The following is a 15,355-nucleotide window of genomic DNA, read 5'->3' as shown; positions in this document are numbered from 1 at the left end:
GACTCCATGCTCCAAATGCAGGAGGCCTGGGTGCAATCCCTAGTCAGGGAGCTAGATCCCACATGCTACAACGAAGAGTTTGTATGCCACAACTAAAGATTCTGCATGCTGCAGCTAAGACCTGGTGTGTCCAAATAAATATTTTTAAAAAGGAAAAAAAACGATTAAGACAACCAAAAAGAACTATCCCCACTTCCTGACACCATCCAGCCTAGAATATATAGGAATTAAGTTTGCGCTGTCAAAGTAAAGTTACTCAGTCGTGTCCGACTCTTTGCGACCCCGTGGACTGCAGCCTCCCAGGCTCCTCTGTCTATGGGATTTTCCAGGCAAGAGTACTGGAGTGGGTTGCCATTTCCTTCTCCAGAGGATCTTCCCAACTCAGGGATTGAACCCAGGTCTCCTGCATTGCAGGCGGATGCTTTACCCTCTAAGCCACCAGGGAAGCCCCAAACCTAGAATGAAGTGAAGTCACTCAGTCATGTCCATCTCTTTGCGACCCCATGGACACCAGGCTCCTCCGTCCATGGGATTTTCTAGTTTCTAGGCAAGAGTACTGGAGTGGGTTGCCGTTTGTAAACCTTCCCTTTTCTCAATCCCTCCAAGAAAATCATCTAACGTAAGTTCCTATCCTGAAATACCATGTGAGTGAAAGTCGCTCAGTTGTGTCCAACTCTTTGTGACCCCATGGACTGTAGCCTGCCAGGCTCCTCTGTCCATGGAATTATCCAGGCAAGAATACTGGAGTGGGTAGCCATTCCCTTCTCCGGGGGATCTTCCTGACCCAGGAATCGAACCCAGGTCTCCCACATTGCAGGCAGATTCTATATGGTCTGAGCTACCAGGGAAGCCCAATCCTGTAATAAACCATTTTTATTATGCACGTGCTGAGATGCCCAGCATGGGTTCCCCATGATATGCAGGCTTCCTTGTTCAACTACAGGGGTGTTCCTGGTGGTCTTTGCCTGGAGGGCATTGTCAGAAATGGAGGTTCCATGGTGATTCCATCCTTGACTACAGTAATAATGTGCACATCTGAGACCGGGTGTCTCTAACTGTTTGAGGTGCCATCTTGCCCATGGCTGGGAGGTAAGTTCTTGATATACTGAGCTCTGATGTTTTGTTGAGACCCTTGAGCCTGGGGATTATTTTGTTTGTTTTCCTTGGAATAAGATCCTCTTCAGGGACTTCCCTGGTGGTCCAAGTGGTTAGGATTCTGCACTGCCAATGCAGGCGGTACAGGTTCTATCCATGATCAGGGAACTATGATTCCACATGCCACAACTAAGACCCGGTGCAGCCAAGAAAAGAGATCCTCTTCAGTTTGGGGGTTATCCAATTTTATTTTTCCTTGGGGAATTTATTTTCTGACTTTCTGCATCTGTCTGCTCCAAAGGTCCCTTCATTGGATATTGTTTGTCAGAGGAAAAGTATATAGGAACAAGATGGGTATGCAGCCCTGGGTGTCTAAGAATATTACAAAGACTTTCTTGCACAGTATTTGGTGGCTGAACACCATTTGTCCCTCTAAGAACTTGGGCATGCCAACCACTTGGGAGTCAGTTAGCATGCTGGAGTGTCATTTGTTATCCAAATTAACCAGACAAATCACTTCATCAACTGAGGCCCAATAAGTTGGTCCTACAGCCAGCCCAGGGGACCCTCAAATAAGGGTGCTTTGAATAAACTTTGCCTCAGGTCGCCATTCCAAACCTTTGTAAGGAGTTCTGCCTCAGTTCTGTGTGTGTCCGTGAGAACCACTTTGTTTCACTTCTTCTGCCCAGAATCAGGTCATTTGCTCTGGCTTCTGATAAATGATGATTGGTTTTTGGCCAAATTCTGGAGATACAAGTTTGCACAGCACTGTTTTATGAACTCTTGTCTCAAGTAAAACTGGGCCAAATTCCTGATTCCTTCATGTTTTCTTAAAGTTACATTAGCTTGTATCCTTATCTTTCTGACATAATTTCATTAGGGACCATTTAGAATTGCAGTGGCCATTTTGGGGAACTTGGGACAACATTCTTTATTTGAAAGGTACAAAAAGAAAGGTAGAATGAAAAGAGAAGAGACCCTCATGAGGGGATTGTTATGTTAGTCAAAAAGAGATTGTTTTGTTTAACATAGGTGATATTTCATTTCTGTACTTTGGAGATTAATACTGATTTTTAAATTATATAGCTCTATTGTCAAGCGCCTAAAATGTTTTAAAATTAGGAGGAATGTGACTCCTTTTGTGTATGTATTAATATATATCAAAATCTGGGGGGTAGGGGAGGAGATTGGCATTTAAAGCTTCTGTTTTGGACTTAAAACTATTTTATCTTTTCCTGCAGAGGGAATACAGATTAGCTTTTTTTTTTTTTCTTTTTTGGTAATAGTTTCATTTACTATTACCATAGTAATAGTTTCATGTTTGTCTGAAGTAGCTTTCTCTCATTTTTTCCTGTCCATTTTTCTCTCTTGGAAAAGTTTAAAGCTTAATCAAAAGAACATTTTGTTGAGTGTGCACAATTCAGTTAAGTACAGTTGGCCTTCAAACAATATGGGTTTGAACTCCAAATATATTGGAAAAATTGGAGGGGAAATTTGTAAAAATTTGAAAAAATGTGTAGCCTAAAAATATCAAAAAATTAAGAAAAAGGTATATTATGAATGCATAAAATATAAATAGATGCTAGTGTGTTTTGTCATTTGTTAACCGTAGAATATACACAGATCTATTATAAAAAGTGAAAATTTATCAAAACTTGTATACACAAACATTTATAGACTCTTCATGACACTATCAATTACACAAGGTTACCAGAAGGTGATCATATTGCTGCTTCTTCATTATCAATATATGAATCACTTTATCTGTAAATAAACATGAATTTCTTTTTCACACTATTTTTTTTCCATGCATAGCATGGCATGCAGGATCTTAAGTTTCCTGACCAGGGATGGAACCTCTGCCCCCTGTGGTGGAAGCGTGGAGCCCTAACCTCTAGACGGCTAGAGAATTCCCTATCTTTTCATTCTTGATGTTCAGTGTTGGTAGTACTCAGGCTTCCCAGGTGGTGCTAGTGGTAAAGAACTTGCCTGCCAATGTATGAGACCCAGGTTTGATCCCTGGGTGGGTCAGGAAGATCCCCTGGAGAAGGAAATGGCTATCCACTCCTGTATTCTTGCGTGGAAAATCCTAGGGCCAGAGGAGCCTGGTGGGCTACACTCTATGGGGTTCCAAAGAGTCTGACGTGACTGAGTGATACACACAATGTTATATTAGTAGTACATTTACTAACTACATTGCTTTGTGAAACATAAGACAGTATTGACGTAGATACTGACAGATGATTCATCATGTTAACATATGGTATCATTATCGACAAATACAATCAGTATCTTAAGTGTATTTTCTCTTTCTTAATAGCATTTTCTCTAGCTTACTTTATTGTAAGTATATAATACATATAAAAAGCATGTTTTAATCAACTATTTATATAATCAGTAAGGCTTTTAGTAGCTAAGTTTGAGGAGGGAGTCAGTTGTGCCCTAGAGGGTGGGGTTTTGAGGAGTGTTATTTTCTCAAGTTCCCTAACTCCCACATTGTTCAAGGGTCAACAGTAATCAAAAATGTCTGAAAGGACTGCTAAACTATATATGTTTCCTTTGTGAGCACTGAAAAGTAATACTTATGTAATAGGTTTTGTATAGTTACAGATAAGATACAAATGGGCTGAATTCCAAAATAAAAGGCGCTTTTAGCATGATGCAGTGTTTTTACATTTTAATTTGCTATGTAAAAATAATGCCAGCACAATATTTTGGTTTATACAAGGGTTAGTTTTCTCATGATTTTATATTTTATAAGTAAATTATCTTAAGTTTTCATATATGATTTCTTTTGAAATTTTAAAAAATACTCACCATGCTGTCCATTATATCACCAGAACTTATTTATCTTATAATTGGAAGTTGTACCTTTTGATCACCTTCATCCACTTCCCCAACTCCTGCCTCCAGCCTCTGGCAGCCACCAATCTATTCTCTGTTTCTCTGTTGGAATTTTTTAGATTCTACCTATAAGTGATATAATATCTGTCTTGCTCTGTCTACCCTGGTGGCTCAGCTGGTAAAGAAACTGCCTGCAATGTGGGAGACCTGTGTTTGATCCCTGGATTGGAAAGATCCCCTGGAGAAGGGAACAGCTACCCACTCCAGTATTCTGGCCTGGAGAATTCAGTCTATGGGGTCACAAAGAGTAGGACACGACTGAGCGACTTTCACTTCTATGTCTGTTAGCATAATAGTCTCAAGGTCCATTCAAGTTGTCACGAATGACAGGATTTTTTTCTTCTTTGTGGCTGAAATAAACAAATATTACATTTTCTTTATTCATTCATCTGTCAGTGGATCCTTAGGATGTTTCCATATCATGACTATTTTAACTAATACTGCAGTGAACGTAAGGGTGCAAATATCTTTCCTAAACATTGTGGTTTCATTTCCTTTGTCTGTATACCTTAGAAGTGGAATTACTGGATCATAGGATAGTTCTATTTTTAATTTTTTAAAGACCCTCCATTCTGTTTTCCAAAGTGGCTATACCCGGTTACATTCCCACCAGTAGTGCACAGCCTTCCCTTTTCTCCACATCCTCTCCAACACATCTCTTGTCTTTTTGATGACAGCCGTTCTGTTGGAAGGTGATATTTCATTGTGGTTTTGATTTGTATTTCCCTGATGATTAGTAATATTGCATGCCTTTTTATGTACCTGTTGGCCATTTGTATGTCTTCTCTGGAAAATTATCTAGTCAGATTCTCAGTCCATTTTTAAATTGGATCTTTTTTTTTTTTTTTTTTGCTATTGAGTTGTATGAGTTCTTTATATATTTTGGATGTTAATCCTTTATCAAATGTATGATTTGCAAATATTTTCTCCTACTTCATAGGTTGCCTTTTCTTTCTGTTGGTTTCCTTTGCTGTGTAGAAGCTTTTTAGTTTGATGTAGTTCTACTGGTTTATTTTTGCTTTTGTTGCCTTTGTTTCTGGTATCAAACCCAAAATATCATTGGCAAGACTAATATCAAAGAACTTACCTTGCCTCTATGTTTTCTTCTGGAACTTTAATTGTTTTAGGGCTTACATTCAAGACTTTAATTCATTTTGAGTTCATTTTTGTTGTGGTGTAAGACAGCAGTTCAGTTTCATTCTTTTGCATGTGGGTCTCTAATTTTTCCAACACCATTTATTGAAGAGACTATCCTCTTCCTGTTGTATATTCTTGGCTCCTTTGTTGTAAATTAATTGACCATATATGCATATCTTTATTTCTGAGCTCTCTTTTTTGTTCTGTTGATCTGTGTGTCTGTTTTTCCTTTGTCCCTAATTTTTTTAAAAAGCAAATGGAAGTTTTACTCTTTATTTTTATTTTATTAATATTTAGAAATTTATTTTTGGCTGCACGGGGTCTTCGTTGCTGTATTCAGGCTTTCTCTACTTGTGGCAAATAGGGGCTACTCTTCTTTGTGGTGTGTGGTCTTCTCATTGTGGTCGCTTCTCTTGCTGTGGAGCACAGGCTCTAGACGTGCAGGCCTCAGCAGCTGTGGCACACGGGCTTGGTAGTTGCTACTTTCAGGGTCTAGAGTGCAGGCCTCAGCAGCTGTGGCACATGGGCTTGGTAGTTGCTACTTTCAGGGTCTAGAGTGCAGGCTCAGTAGTTGTGGTGTGCAGGACTTAGTTGCTCTGTGACATGTGGAATCCTCTCAGACCAGGGACTGAACCCATGTCCCCTGCATTGGCAGGTAGATTCCTATCCACTATACCACGAAAGAAGTCTGCCTCTAATTTTTAAATTGAAGTTTAACTGACATATAACATTATATTAGTTTCATTATGTTGTAAAATGTGATTCAATATTGTATATATTGTGAAATGTTCATCATAATAAGTCTAGTTAATATCTGTAACCACACATAATTACAAAACATTTTCTTGATAAGACTTTTAAGATACACTCTTTTTTAATATACTCTCTTTTCCTCAGTACCATACTGTTTTGATTACTATAGCTTTGCAATGTAGTTTGGAATCAGGAAGTGTGATGCCTCAAGTTTTGTTCTTCTTTCTCAAGATTGCTATTTGGGATCTTTTGTGGTATCATACAAAATTTATTGATTTATTTTGGGCTCTGTTTTGGCATGTGTGATCTTAGTTCCCCAACCAGGGGTTGAACCCATGTCCCCTGCGTTGGAAGCATGGAGTCCTAATCACTAGACCACCAGATAATTCCCCCATACAAATTTTAGGATTGTTCTATCGCTGTGAAAAATAACAGTGGGATTTTTGATTAGGGTTCATTGAATCTTTAGATTGCTTTGGATAGCATGGACATTTTAATAATATTAATTCTTCCAATCCAGGAGCACAAATATCTTTCCATTTATTTGTGAATTTAATTTGCACTGGGAGTGAGATTGTTGGATGCCATCACTGACTCAATTCAGTTCAGTCGCTCAGTCATGTCCGACTCTTTGTGACCCCATGAATCACAGCACACCAGGCCTCCCTGTCCATCACCAACTTCCTGAGTTCACTCAGACTCACGTCCATCGAGTCAGTGATGCCATCCAGCCATCTCATCCTCTGTAGTCCCCTTCTTCTCCTGCCCCCAATCCCTCCCAGCATCAGAGTCTTTTCCAATGAGTCAACTGTTCGCATGAGGTGGCCAAAGTACTGAAGTTTCAGCTTTAGCATCATTCCTTCCAAAGAAATCCCAGGGCTGATCTCCTTCAGAATGGACTGGTTGGATCTCCTTGCAGTCCAAGGGACTCTCAAGAGTCTTCTCCAACACCACAGTTCAAAAGCATCAATTCTTCGGTGCTCAGCTTCCTTCACAGTCCAACTCTCACATCCATACATGACCACAGGAAAAACCATAGCCTCGACTAGACGGACCTTAGTCGGCAAAGTAATGTCTCTGCTTTTGAATATACTATCTAGGTTGGTCATAACTTTTCTTCCAAGGAGTAAGCGTCTTTTAATTTCATGGCTGCAGTCTCAATGGACCTGAATTTGACCAAACCCTGGGAGAGAGTGAAGGACAGGGAAGCCTGGTGTGCTGCAGTCCGTGGGGTCTCAGAGTCAAATATGACTTAGCGACTGAACAACAAGACATAGTAAAAATGGAGTATAGCAAGAATGCTCCTTTTTATCTCTCTCTTTTTTTAAAATTTGTTTGGCTGTGTTGAGTCTTAGTTGTGGCATGTGGGATCTTTAATTGCAGCACACAGGCGTAGTTGTTCAATGGCATGTGGGATCTTAGTTTACCGACCAGGGATCAAATCTACGTCTCCTGCATTGTAAGGCAGATTCTTAACCACTGGACTATCAGGGAAGTCCCAAGAATGCGTCTTGATATTGCCCAAATAGCAGAGACATGTTAACATCATTGAACCAATATAGGTGGATGTAATTTTAAGGGTATTGCTGAGAGTTTTTCAGTGTATGTCTTACCAGCCAGTGACATATTCCTGGCAAGTCTACAAAGGTGGAACATGGACAAGAACCAAGACCTTGAGGCCTTTTGAATACCTCCATATGAACTATAAGTACATTTTAGATATTATTCTTTATTCTTAGGGTAGATTGAGACTTTTTCCTACTGGAGAGTTATGGATATATTGGTGGCAGGAAAATCGCTTGATTTTTAAATTCCCAGCACGGAGGAAAGAAGTCTCAATTTATCTTGCCAGTTACAAAGACGTTTCAATTTATTTTTTCCATACCATCATTAAAAAAAATTCTGTATAGCTTTACCTTTTACTTGGAAAGCACACTGTTCATATCATCTACTATCTTCAGCAAAAATAGAACTAAAAGAATGAAAAAAAAAAACTCATAGAAAGGGACTTCCCTGGTTGTCCAGTGGTTAAGAATCCACCTGTTAATGTTGGGGACACAGGTTTGATCCCTGATCCAGGAAGATTCCACATGTTGTGGAGCAACTAAGCCTGGGCACCACAACTACTGAGCCCGCATGGTCTCGAGCCTGGCTCTGCCACAAGAGAAGCCACTGCAGTGAGAAGCCTGTGCACTGCAATTAGACAGTACCCTCTACTCTCTCCAACTAGAGAAAGCTGGCACGCAACAACGAAGAGCCCGGGCAGTCAAAAACAAATAAATAAAAAAATTTAAGACTTGCAGGAAAGGACTTCCCTGGTAGTCCAGTGGTTAAGAATCCACCTTCCAGTGCAGGGATGTGGGTCTGATCCCAAATCAGGGAACTAAGATCCCATGTGCCACGGGGCAACCAAACCAGTGTGCCATAACAAGAGAAGCCTGCATGCCACAACTATAGAAAGCCCATATGCCACCACGAAGAGCCCACACGCCACAGTGAAGACCCAGTGCAGCCCAAAAATATGAAATAAATGACAAATAGGTCTTAAAAAAACTTGCAGAAACCAAAAATTTTGCCATTGCCCTTGACAATAAGATCAATTCTCTCTCCTCAGGACCCACAGTTTATCTCCTTCTGAGTTAACTGCCTCATGCATTTGAGAATCACTTCCAATCTTTGACTGACCCCATTATAAATTTATGTTCATATATTATTTCCAGATTTATCACCAACAGATATAAACTGCATCTCCAAAACACCCACCTAAGTAGCTCTGCATGATCTGAAAACTGGAGATTTGGTCTTCTGGAAAAGAATTAGAAAAAAACTGCCCTTGAGTCTCTACACAAAGAACCTTTAACAGATAACTGACACAACAGTAAAACTCCATGTTGTTGATCTTTCAGCTCATATTTCCTAAGTAAAATGACATACATTGCTTTCTCCAGGGTACCGAGCCTCTAGTCCACTGGGAGACCTCAAACTGAGCATTCTTAGACATTTTATAGAAGCTACTTTCACAGTCTTTTACAGAAGACTGTGGGCAGCTTCTGTCCAAGATGAAAGGGGAAGATGATAACTGCACATATGAACAGATTCTGCAGAACAAGACTAATTTTTTGATTCTTCAGTACCCTTTCCCTTACCTTTTGTTCTCCTAGTAATCTTGCCTATTGTCTTTAACATCCTCTTTGACTAACTTTTCTTTTTTAATTTAAACATTTTAATTTATTTACTGCATCAGGTCTTAGTTTTATCATACAAGATCTTTCATTTTGGCACATGGACTCTCTAGTTGTGGCTCAAGGGGTTGTTCCTTGGCATGTGGGATCTTAGTTCCCCAAGCAGGGATCAAACCCATGTCCCCTGCTTTGCAAGGCAGATTCTTAACCACTGGATCACTCGGGAGGTCCCCTAAAAGTTTTCTTAATATGTCTTCCCTGTTCTCATCTTGTTACTTTCGACTCTTGTGGTCTCCTTCTGCCGCTTAAGGAGAAAAAATAGTCTGGTGCATATTTTTCAGACCGTAGGTATTGCTCTGAATCGACCTTATTCCTGGAACTATTGCCTCCCCATCTAATCCCGTTGACCAAAAATGTAGTAACTTCTAACACACAATGTAGATACTCAAAACAAGTCCCTTCTGGTCTTAAGTTTTTCTCACATAATTAATTCCGAAGTTTGGTCTTAACAAAACTTGGACTTGAATGAAATGCTTTTGCTAAGGTCATTATGCTCATGCTGGTGCTCAGTCACTTCAGTCGTGTCTGACTTTTTTTGACCCTATGGACTGTAGCCCACCAGGCTTCTCTGTCAAAGGGATTCTCCCTTATAAAATCTAGGTCATCAGGAATAGGAACTAAGATTAGGGCTATCCTTGCTATTCTCTTATAAGACACTCCAACTTAACTTGAAAGCACCAGGTAATCCACTCAAGGAGCCTGTCTACCTCAAAGGTCCCCAAATTGGATACTCCTAACCACAATCGATGCCTCAGTAGGGTCCAACGTTTTTTCTTTCTTGATGTGACAGGTCTTAGTTGCAGCATAGAAACTCTTAGTTGCAGCATGTAGGATCTAGTTCCCCGACTAGGGATTGAACATGGGACCCCTGCATTGGGAGGGCGGAGTCTTAGCCACTGGACCACCAGGGAAGTCCTGGGTTTAACTTCTCATGCAGACAACAGGCTTTTACCTGCCTGCTGCACACTAACTTATCCTGTGTATTCAGGGTAATTGTTAAGAGCCTTTAAAGTATTTTAAACTATCACTTCTCCAGAAATCTCCAAAATGAGGCAGACTGTTTAAGAACAGGCTATTCAAGAAAACTCCCAGGAGGGATAACCTACTCCATTATCATGCATGCTGTATGAGCTATACTTGCCAGAGAGGGGTCATACTACTGGAAAAGGTGATCCAGATCTTGTCTCTAACCTCAGCAGACATCGTAAATGGCAACTGCTACTTAGAAGCCCAACAACCAATTTACATTTAAGTTCATTAACCAAAGGGAAATTCATGTTTTGGCAAACACGGCTTGCAGCACCTATATAAATACAGGTCAAATTGAGCAGCCTGTGACTATGCTAAAAAAATAAATAACTTGAATTGCTAAAAAAGACAAGCTGGACTTTGGAACTACTAATAGCGGGGGCTGTTCTTCGTTGTGGGGTGCAGGCTTCTCATTGCAGTGGGTTCTCTTGTTGCGGGGCACAAGCTCTAGGCACGTGGACTTCAGTTATCACAGCACAGTGGCTCAGTATTTGCAGCTCATGGGCCCTGGAACTTGGGCTCAGTAGTTGTGGTGCACAGGCTTAGTTACTCAACATGTGGAATCTTCCCGGACTAGGGATCGAACCCATGTTTCCTGCATTGGCAGGCTGATTCTTATCCACTCTACCACATGGGAAGTCCTGGTCACAGTTTTAAATGCTGCTGTGTAACCATCGTTGTATCAGAGGTTTTGAGAATTCATTCGGCAACAAAAGGAGAAGGAAAGACTAACCTTAGTCTAACTATAGATCTTCTCTTGACAGTTTCCTGATGAACAAAATCTTGGCAATGGTGAAAAGCTGGGTGGTAAGCTAACATCCTGAAGCATGACTCCATCTGCCTTTGGCCAAGAGGGAGACAGGAAGAGAAAGCATCCTCTGACAGCCTGGAGCTGGCTGGCACTATCATGTCAGCCTTGGTTTGATAGGAGCCAGTATGAACTCACAGCTAGATGTTGTTTTCTCTTGATAAAATGTAAATGATTTTACAGAACACCAGTATCGTAGATTCAGGGCCACTCTGTCAACTGTGATGGATCAAAACAAAAACAAGACCACCATGTCATTATATCTGAACACAGTCAAAAATAATAGGGACTTCACCGGTGGTCCAGTCACTAAGACTCTGAGATTCCAATGCAGGGGGCCTGGGTTCAGTCCCCGGTCAGGGAACTAGATCCCACATGCCACAAGTAAGAGTTCACATGCTGCAACTTAAAAGATCCTGCATGCCGCAACTAAGACAGCACAGCCAAATAAATAAAGAGTAAACGAACAAAAATCAAGAACATTATCCAAACAACAGAAATGACCCAATACCCATATTCTGCCTAATATGAATTACTTTTCCTTCTTTACCAGTGATGGCTTTAGTCTTCCTATCATTTAGATTAAAAGTGTTAAGATACCAATCATAGAACTATTCCTCACTTCTTCATAGCATCTAAATCAGAGTCAGCCCATTTCCTTGATCCTCCCCAGAAACCTAACACAAGTTCAAGTCCTACAATAAGTCGTTTACAGCATCTCTTACTGAGATGTCTCACAGTTTCACATATTGTGTGGTCTCCCTCTGCAGTGAGTCAATAAACCCAGCTTTGTTCAATTATAGGTTTGTTCTTGAGAGCCTTTGACAGGAGGGCATTGACACTGGAAAGTGGATTATTTTTTTACTGAAAAGATAATGGATTTTTTTTAAAGTTGATTCAAAACATGTTTTAAACATTCTGAACTCATACCATATAGGTTTGTGGGTTTTATTTGGCCTGGGGGCTGCCAGTTTGTAGCCCTTTCAGTTGGATGATCTCCCTTCTGGGTATGAAAGATGAATGGTGAACAGTTATGCAGGATGCAAGCTGAACCAAGGATAGAACACGTCCTTTCACATGCATCATTTCATTTAGTGTTCTTTTCCACTTAAGTCTTTCAGGATTCTCTTGATTCTATTCATGCTGTGCCATTTGCACGGTGGCCTGCTGCATGTTTGACTATAAAGGAGGTCAGATCCCAGTTTTATAGGAAGATGCTGATGTATACCTGTTCCCTTTTCACTGTGAGCCTGTAGCCATAGGAACTGTGATACAGCAATCAAAACCACCTCCACGATCAAATCCTCGGGGAACATAGTTCACTTTAATGAAGTTGACCTGATCACAGAGGGATCTGGTGAACTTTCTGGGCTTCTCAGCATTGTCAGGCTTCTCCTCCTGACTTTAAGCTGGCCCTGGAGAGGAAGAAAGTGGAGCTCTGTCAGGTATGGGCTTCTTACTGGGAGCTGGAACGTGGGCCAGGCAGAGAAAGACTGTGGGGAAAGATCCTTCCAGGCCTGCTTCTCCTGAGGAGAAAGCAGAAGAAGAGCCTTGTATACCAGGTCCTGTGGTGTCTGAGGCATTGCTAGTTCTGTGAGTGTATGAATGGAGCCTAGAGCATAAAAGGATTCTAGCATCACTGAGGATGTTGGCTAAAATATCTTTAAGGACTCTTCCAGCCCTGGAATCATAGGAACAAAGGACTCAATTCTATGATATCTGCTTTGGCTTGTGAAGATGGAAAGGAACAGAACAGCTGAGTAATCTTTTTTTTAACCTGGCTAACTCACTTCCCTTTCTGTATGCTTGCCATTTCCCACATCATATGTCCTTCACTCTGTTCTCCAAAAGCCCAGGGACCCTTCTCACCTTTCATTGCCTCAGGTGAGCTCTGGGGAACCCTAAGCCCACCAAACCCCTGCCTCTTCCTTTTCCTCTGCTTCATGGGCCAAGGTTTCTGTCTCAGTTTCCCTGAATGACAGGACAGTTTCCCTAGGAAGGGAGCCAGCCCCAACCCCTTGGCAGCCCAGACTTCCCTGACCAGTGCTGATTCTTGAGGTCAAGACAGTCTTCCTGTGCTCAGAATTTCAGGCTGGGCCTTGTAGAAGAAACTGACTACTTAGTATCCCCATTCTGAATATAGCCACCCCAGGGAAACTCTCACGGCCTCTCACATAATATACGGATCTTAACCCGTAATCAAGATGCTTTGGACACTGTTCAGTGGGCGATGGCCACCATCTTTCCAGGAGTGGCTCAGTGGCAAGATCAAGTTCCTAATCCAAGTCTCCAGTTCCACTCCTTTTCCCTTTCTCATTGAGAGAGAAACTGAAGACAGAAACGCCTAAAAAAGATGTGACACTTTCCTGTCAAACACCTAAGGCACAGTGGAGGGTTGAATCCTTCTCCATCCTTTCCTAATATGCAATCTTGAGTCTTACTTTATCATTAAACTTTTTAAAATTATTATTGGAAATTAATATACATGATAAAAAATTCAAACTAAGAGTATACAGTGTAAAGTAAGTGTTCCCCTCACCTTGACTTGTGATACTCCAGTCCTCCTCTCTAGAGGCAGCCGCTGTTCAGAGTTTCTTGTTTATCTTTCCAAAATACTCTGTGAACATATAAGCATGTGTATCTAGTGTTCTCCTTTTTGTGAAATACACATATTGGCATACTCCATGTTTACCTGCATTATGTTCTTTCTATCTGATACATCTCAGAGCTTGTTCCGTGTTTGTACATACAGGTAGTCTCATCCTACATAGCAGCCACAGAGTATTCTATTGTGGATATGCTATAATTTGTATAAGGACCTACTGGTGGGACAGTCAAGTTTTATATATATGCATATATTTATCATAAACTATGTCTTAGTGAATATCTCTGTATATTGGAATACTTGAATGAGTAAATATGATAGATGCATTCTTTTTTAAAATTTTATTTATTTATGGCTGCACTGGGTCTTCGCTGCTGTGCACGAGCTTTCTCTGATTGCTCTTCGTTGTGGTGAGCAGGCTTCTCACTGTGCGTGTTTCAGTAGTTGTGGCACAGGGCCTCAGTCACCCCTTGGCATGTGGGATCTTTCCAGACCAGGGATCGAACACGTGTCCCCTGCATTGGCAGGTGGATTCTTAACCACTAGACCACCAGAGGAGAAGCCCTGATAGATACATTTTTAAAAGCAGAATTTCTGAAAGTAAATGTTTAACTTGATCGATATTTTCACTTTGTCCTGCAGGGAGCGTAAGTCAGTCAGTTTACACTCCTATCAACACTGGGCAGGCCTGTTTCCCACACCGTCACCAACAGAATATTTCCAGACTTTTGATCTTGGTGTGGCTTTACTATTTTATTTATCAAAATAATACATGTATACTATTGTCTGGCCCTGAGATGGCAAGAATAATAATTCTATAAGAATGTAGAAATATATCAGATGGGTCCCAAACTTTGCCCTCATAATCTAGACATACAAATGACAATATTATCTGGAAAATCCAACAATGGTACAAGATACAAAGGTAGCCCAAAGAAGGGGGAATTAATTTTGGGGAAAGTGGGGCTTGTTCACAGCTGGGAAATACTTTGTGAAGGACCTGATATCTGAGATGAGTTTTGAAGAATTCATTTAATTAATAAATTTGTGTGAAGCACCCACGTCGTGCCAGGCACTCTTTGGAGTCCTTAGAACACACTGCTGCTGCTGCTGCTGCTAAGTCGCTTCAGTTGTGTCCAACTCTGTGCAAGCCCAGAGACAGCAGCCCACCAGGCTTCCCCGTCCCTGGAGTGGGTTGCCATTTCCTTCTCCAATGCATGAAAGTGAAAAGTGAAAGTGAAGTTGCTCAGTCATGTCTGACTCCTCGGGACCCCCTGGACCGCAGCCAACCGGGCTCCTCTGTCCATGGGAGTTTCCAGGCAAGAGTATTGGAGTGGGGTGCCATTGCCTTCTCCCTAGAACACACTAGTGACCAAAAGATTCCTACCCTCATGACGTTTATGTTCTAGTGAGGGGGTAATCAATAAACAGTAGACTTAATGAATAAGTAAATTATGTAGTATGTTACAAGGTTATAGGCACTATAGAAAAATAAAAAGCGGAACTTTCCTGGTGGTCCAGAGGTTAAGAATCCACCTGCCAATGCAGGGGATGTGTGTTTGATCCCTGGTGGGGGAACTAAGAGCCCACATGCCATGAAATAACTAAGCCTGTGTGCCACAACTACAGTCTGTGTGCTGGGATGAAGACCCAGTGCAGCCAAAAGAAAAAGAAAGTAAAAGCAAAGTAGGATAAGGGGATCAGGAGTATTCATGGCAGAGGGGATGTGAATACTAATTTTAAGTAGGGTAGTTGGGTAGGCCTTGTGGAGAAGGTGACTTT

Source organism: Capra hircus, chromosome 25 (genome assembly GCF_001704415.2).
Source record: "Capra hircus breed San Clemente chromosome 25, ASM170441v1, whole genome shotgun sequence".
Classification (NCBI taxonomy): Eukaryota; Metazoa; Chordata; class Mammalia; order Artiodactyla; family Bovidae; genus Capra; species Capra hircus.
This window is presented reverse-complemented; position numbering follows the sequence as displayed.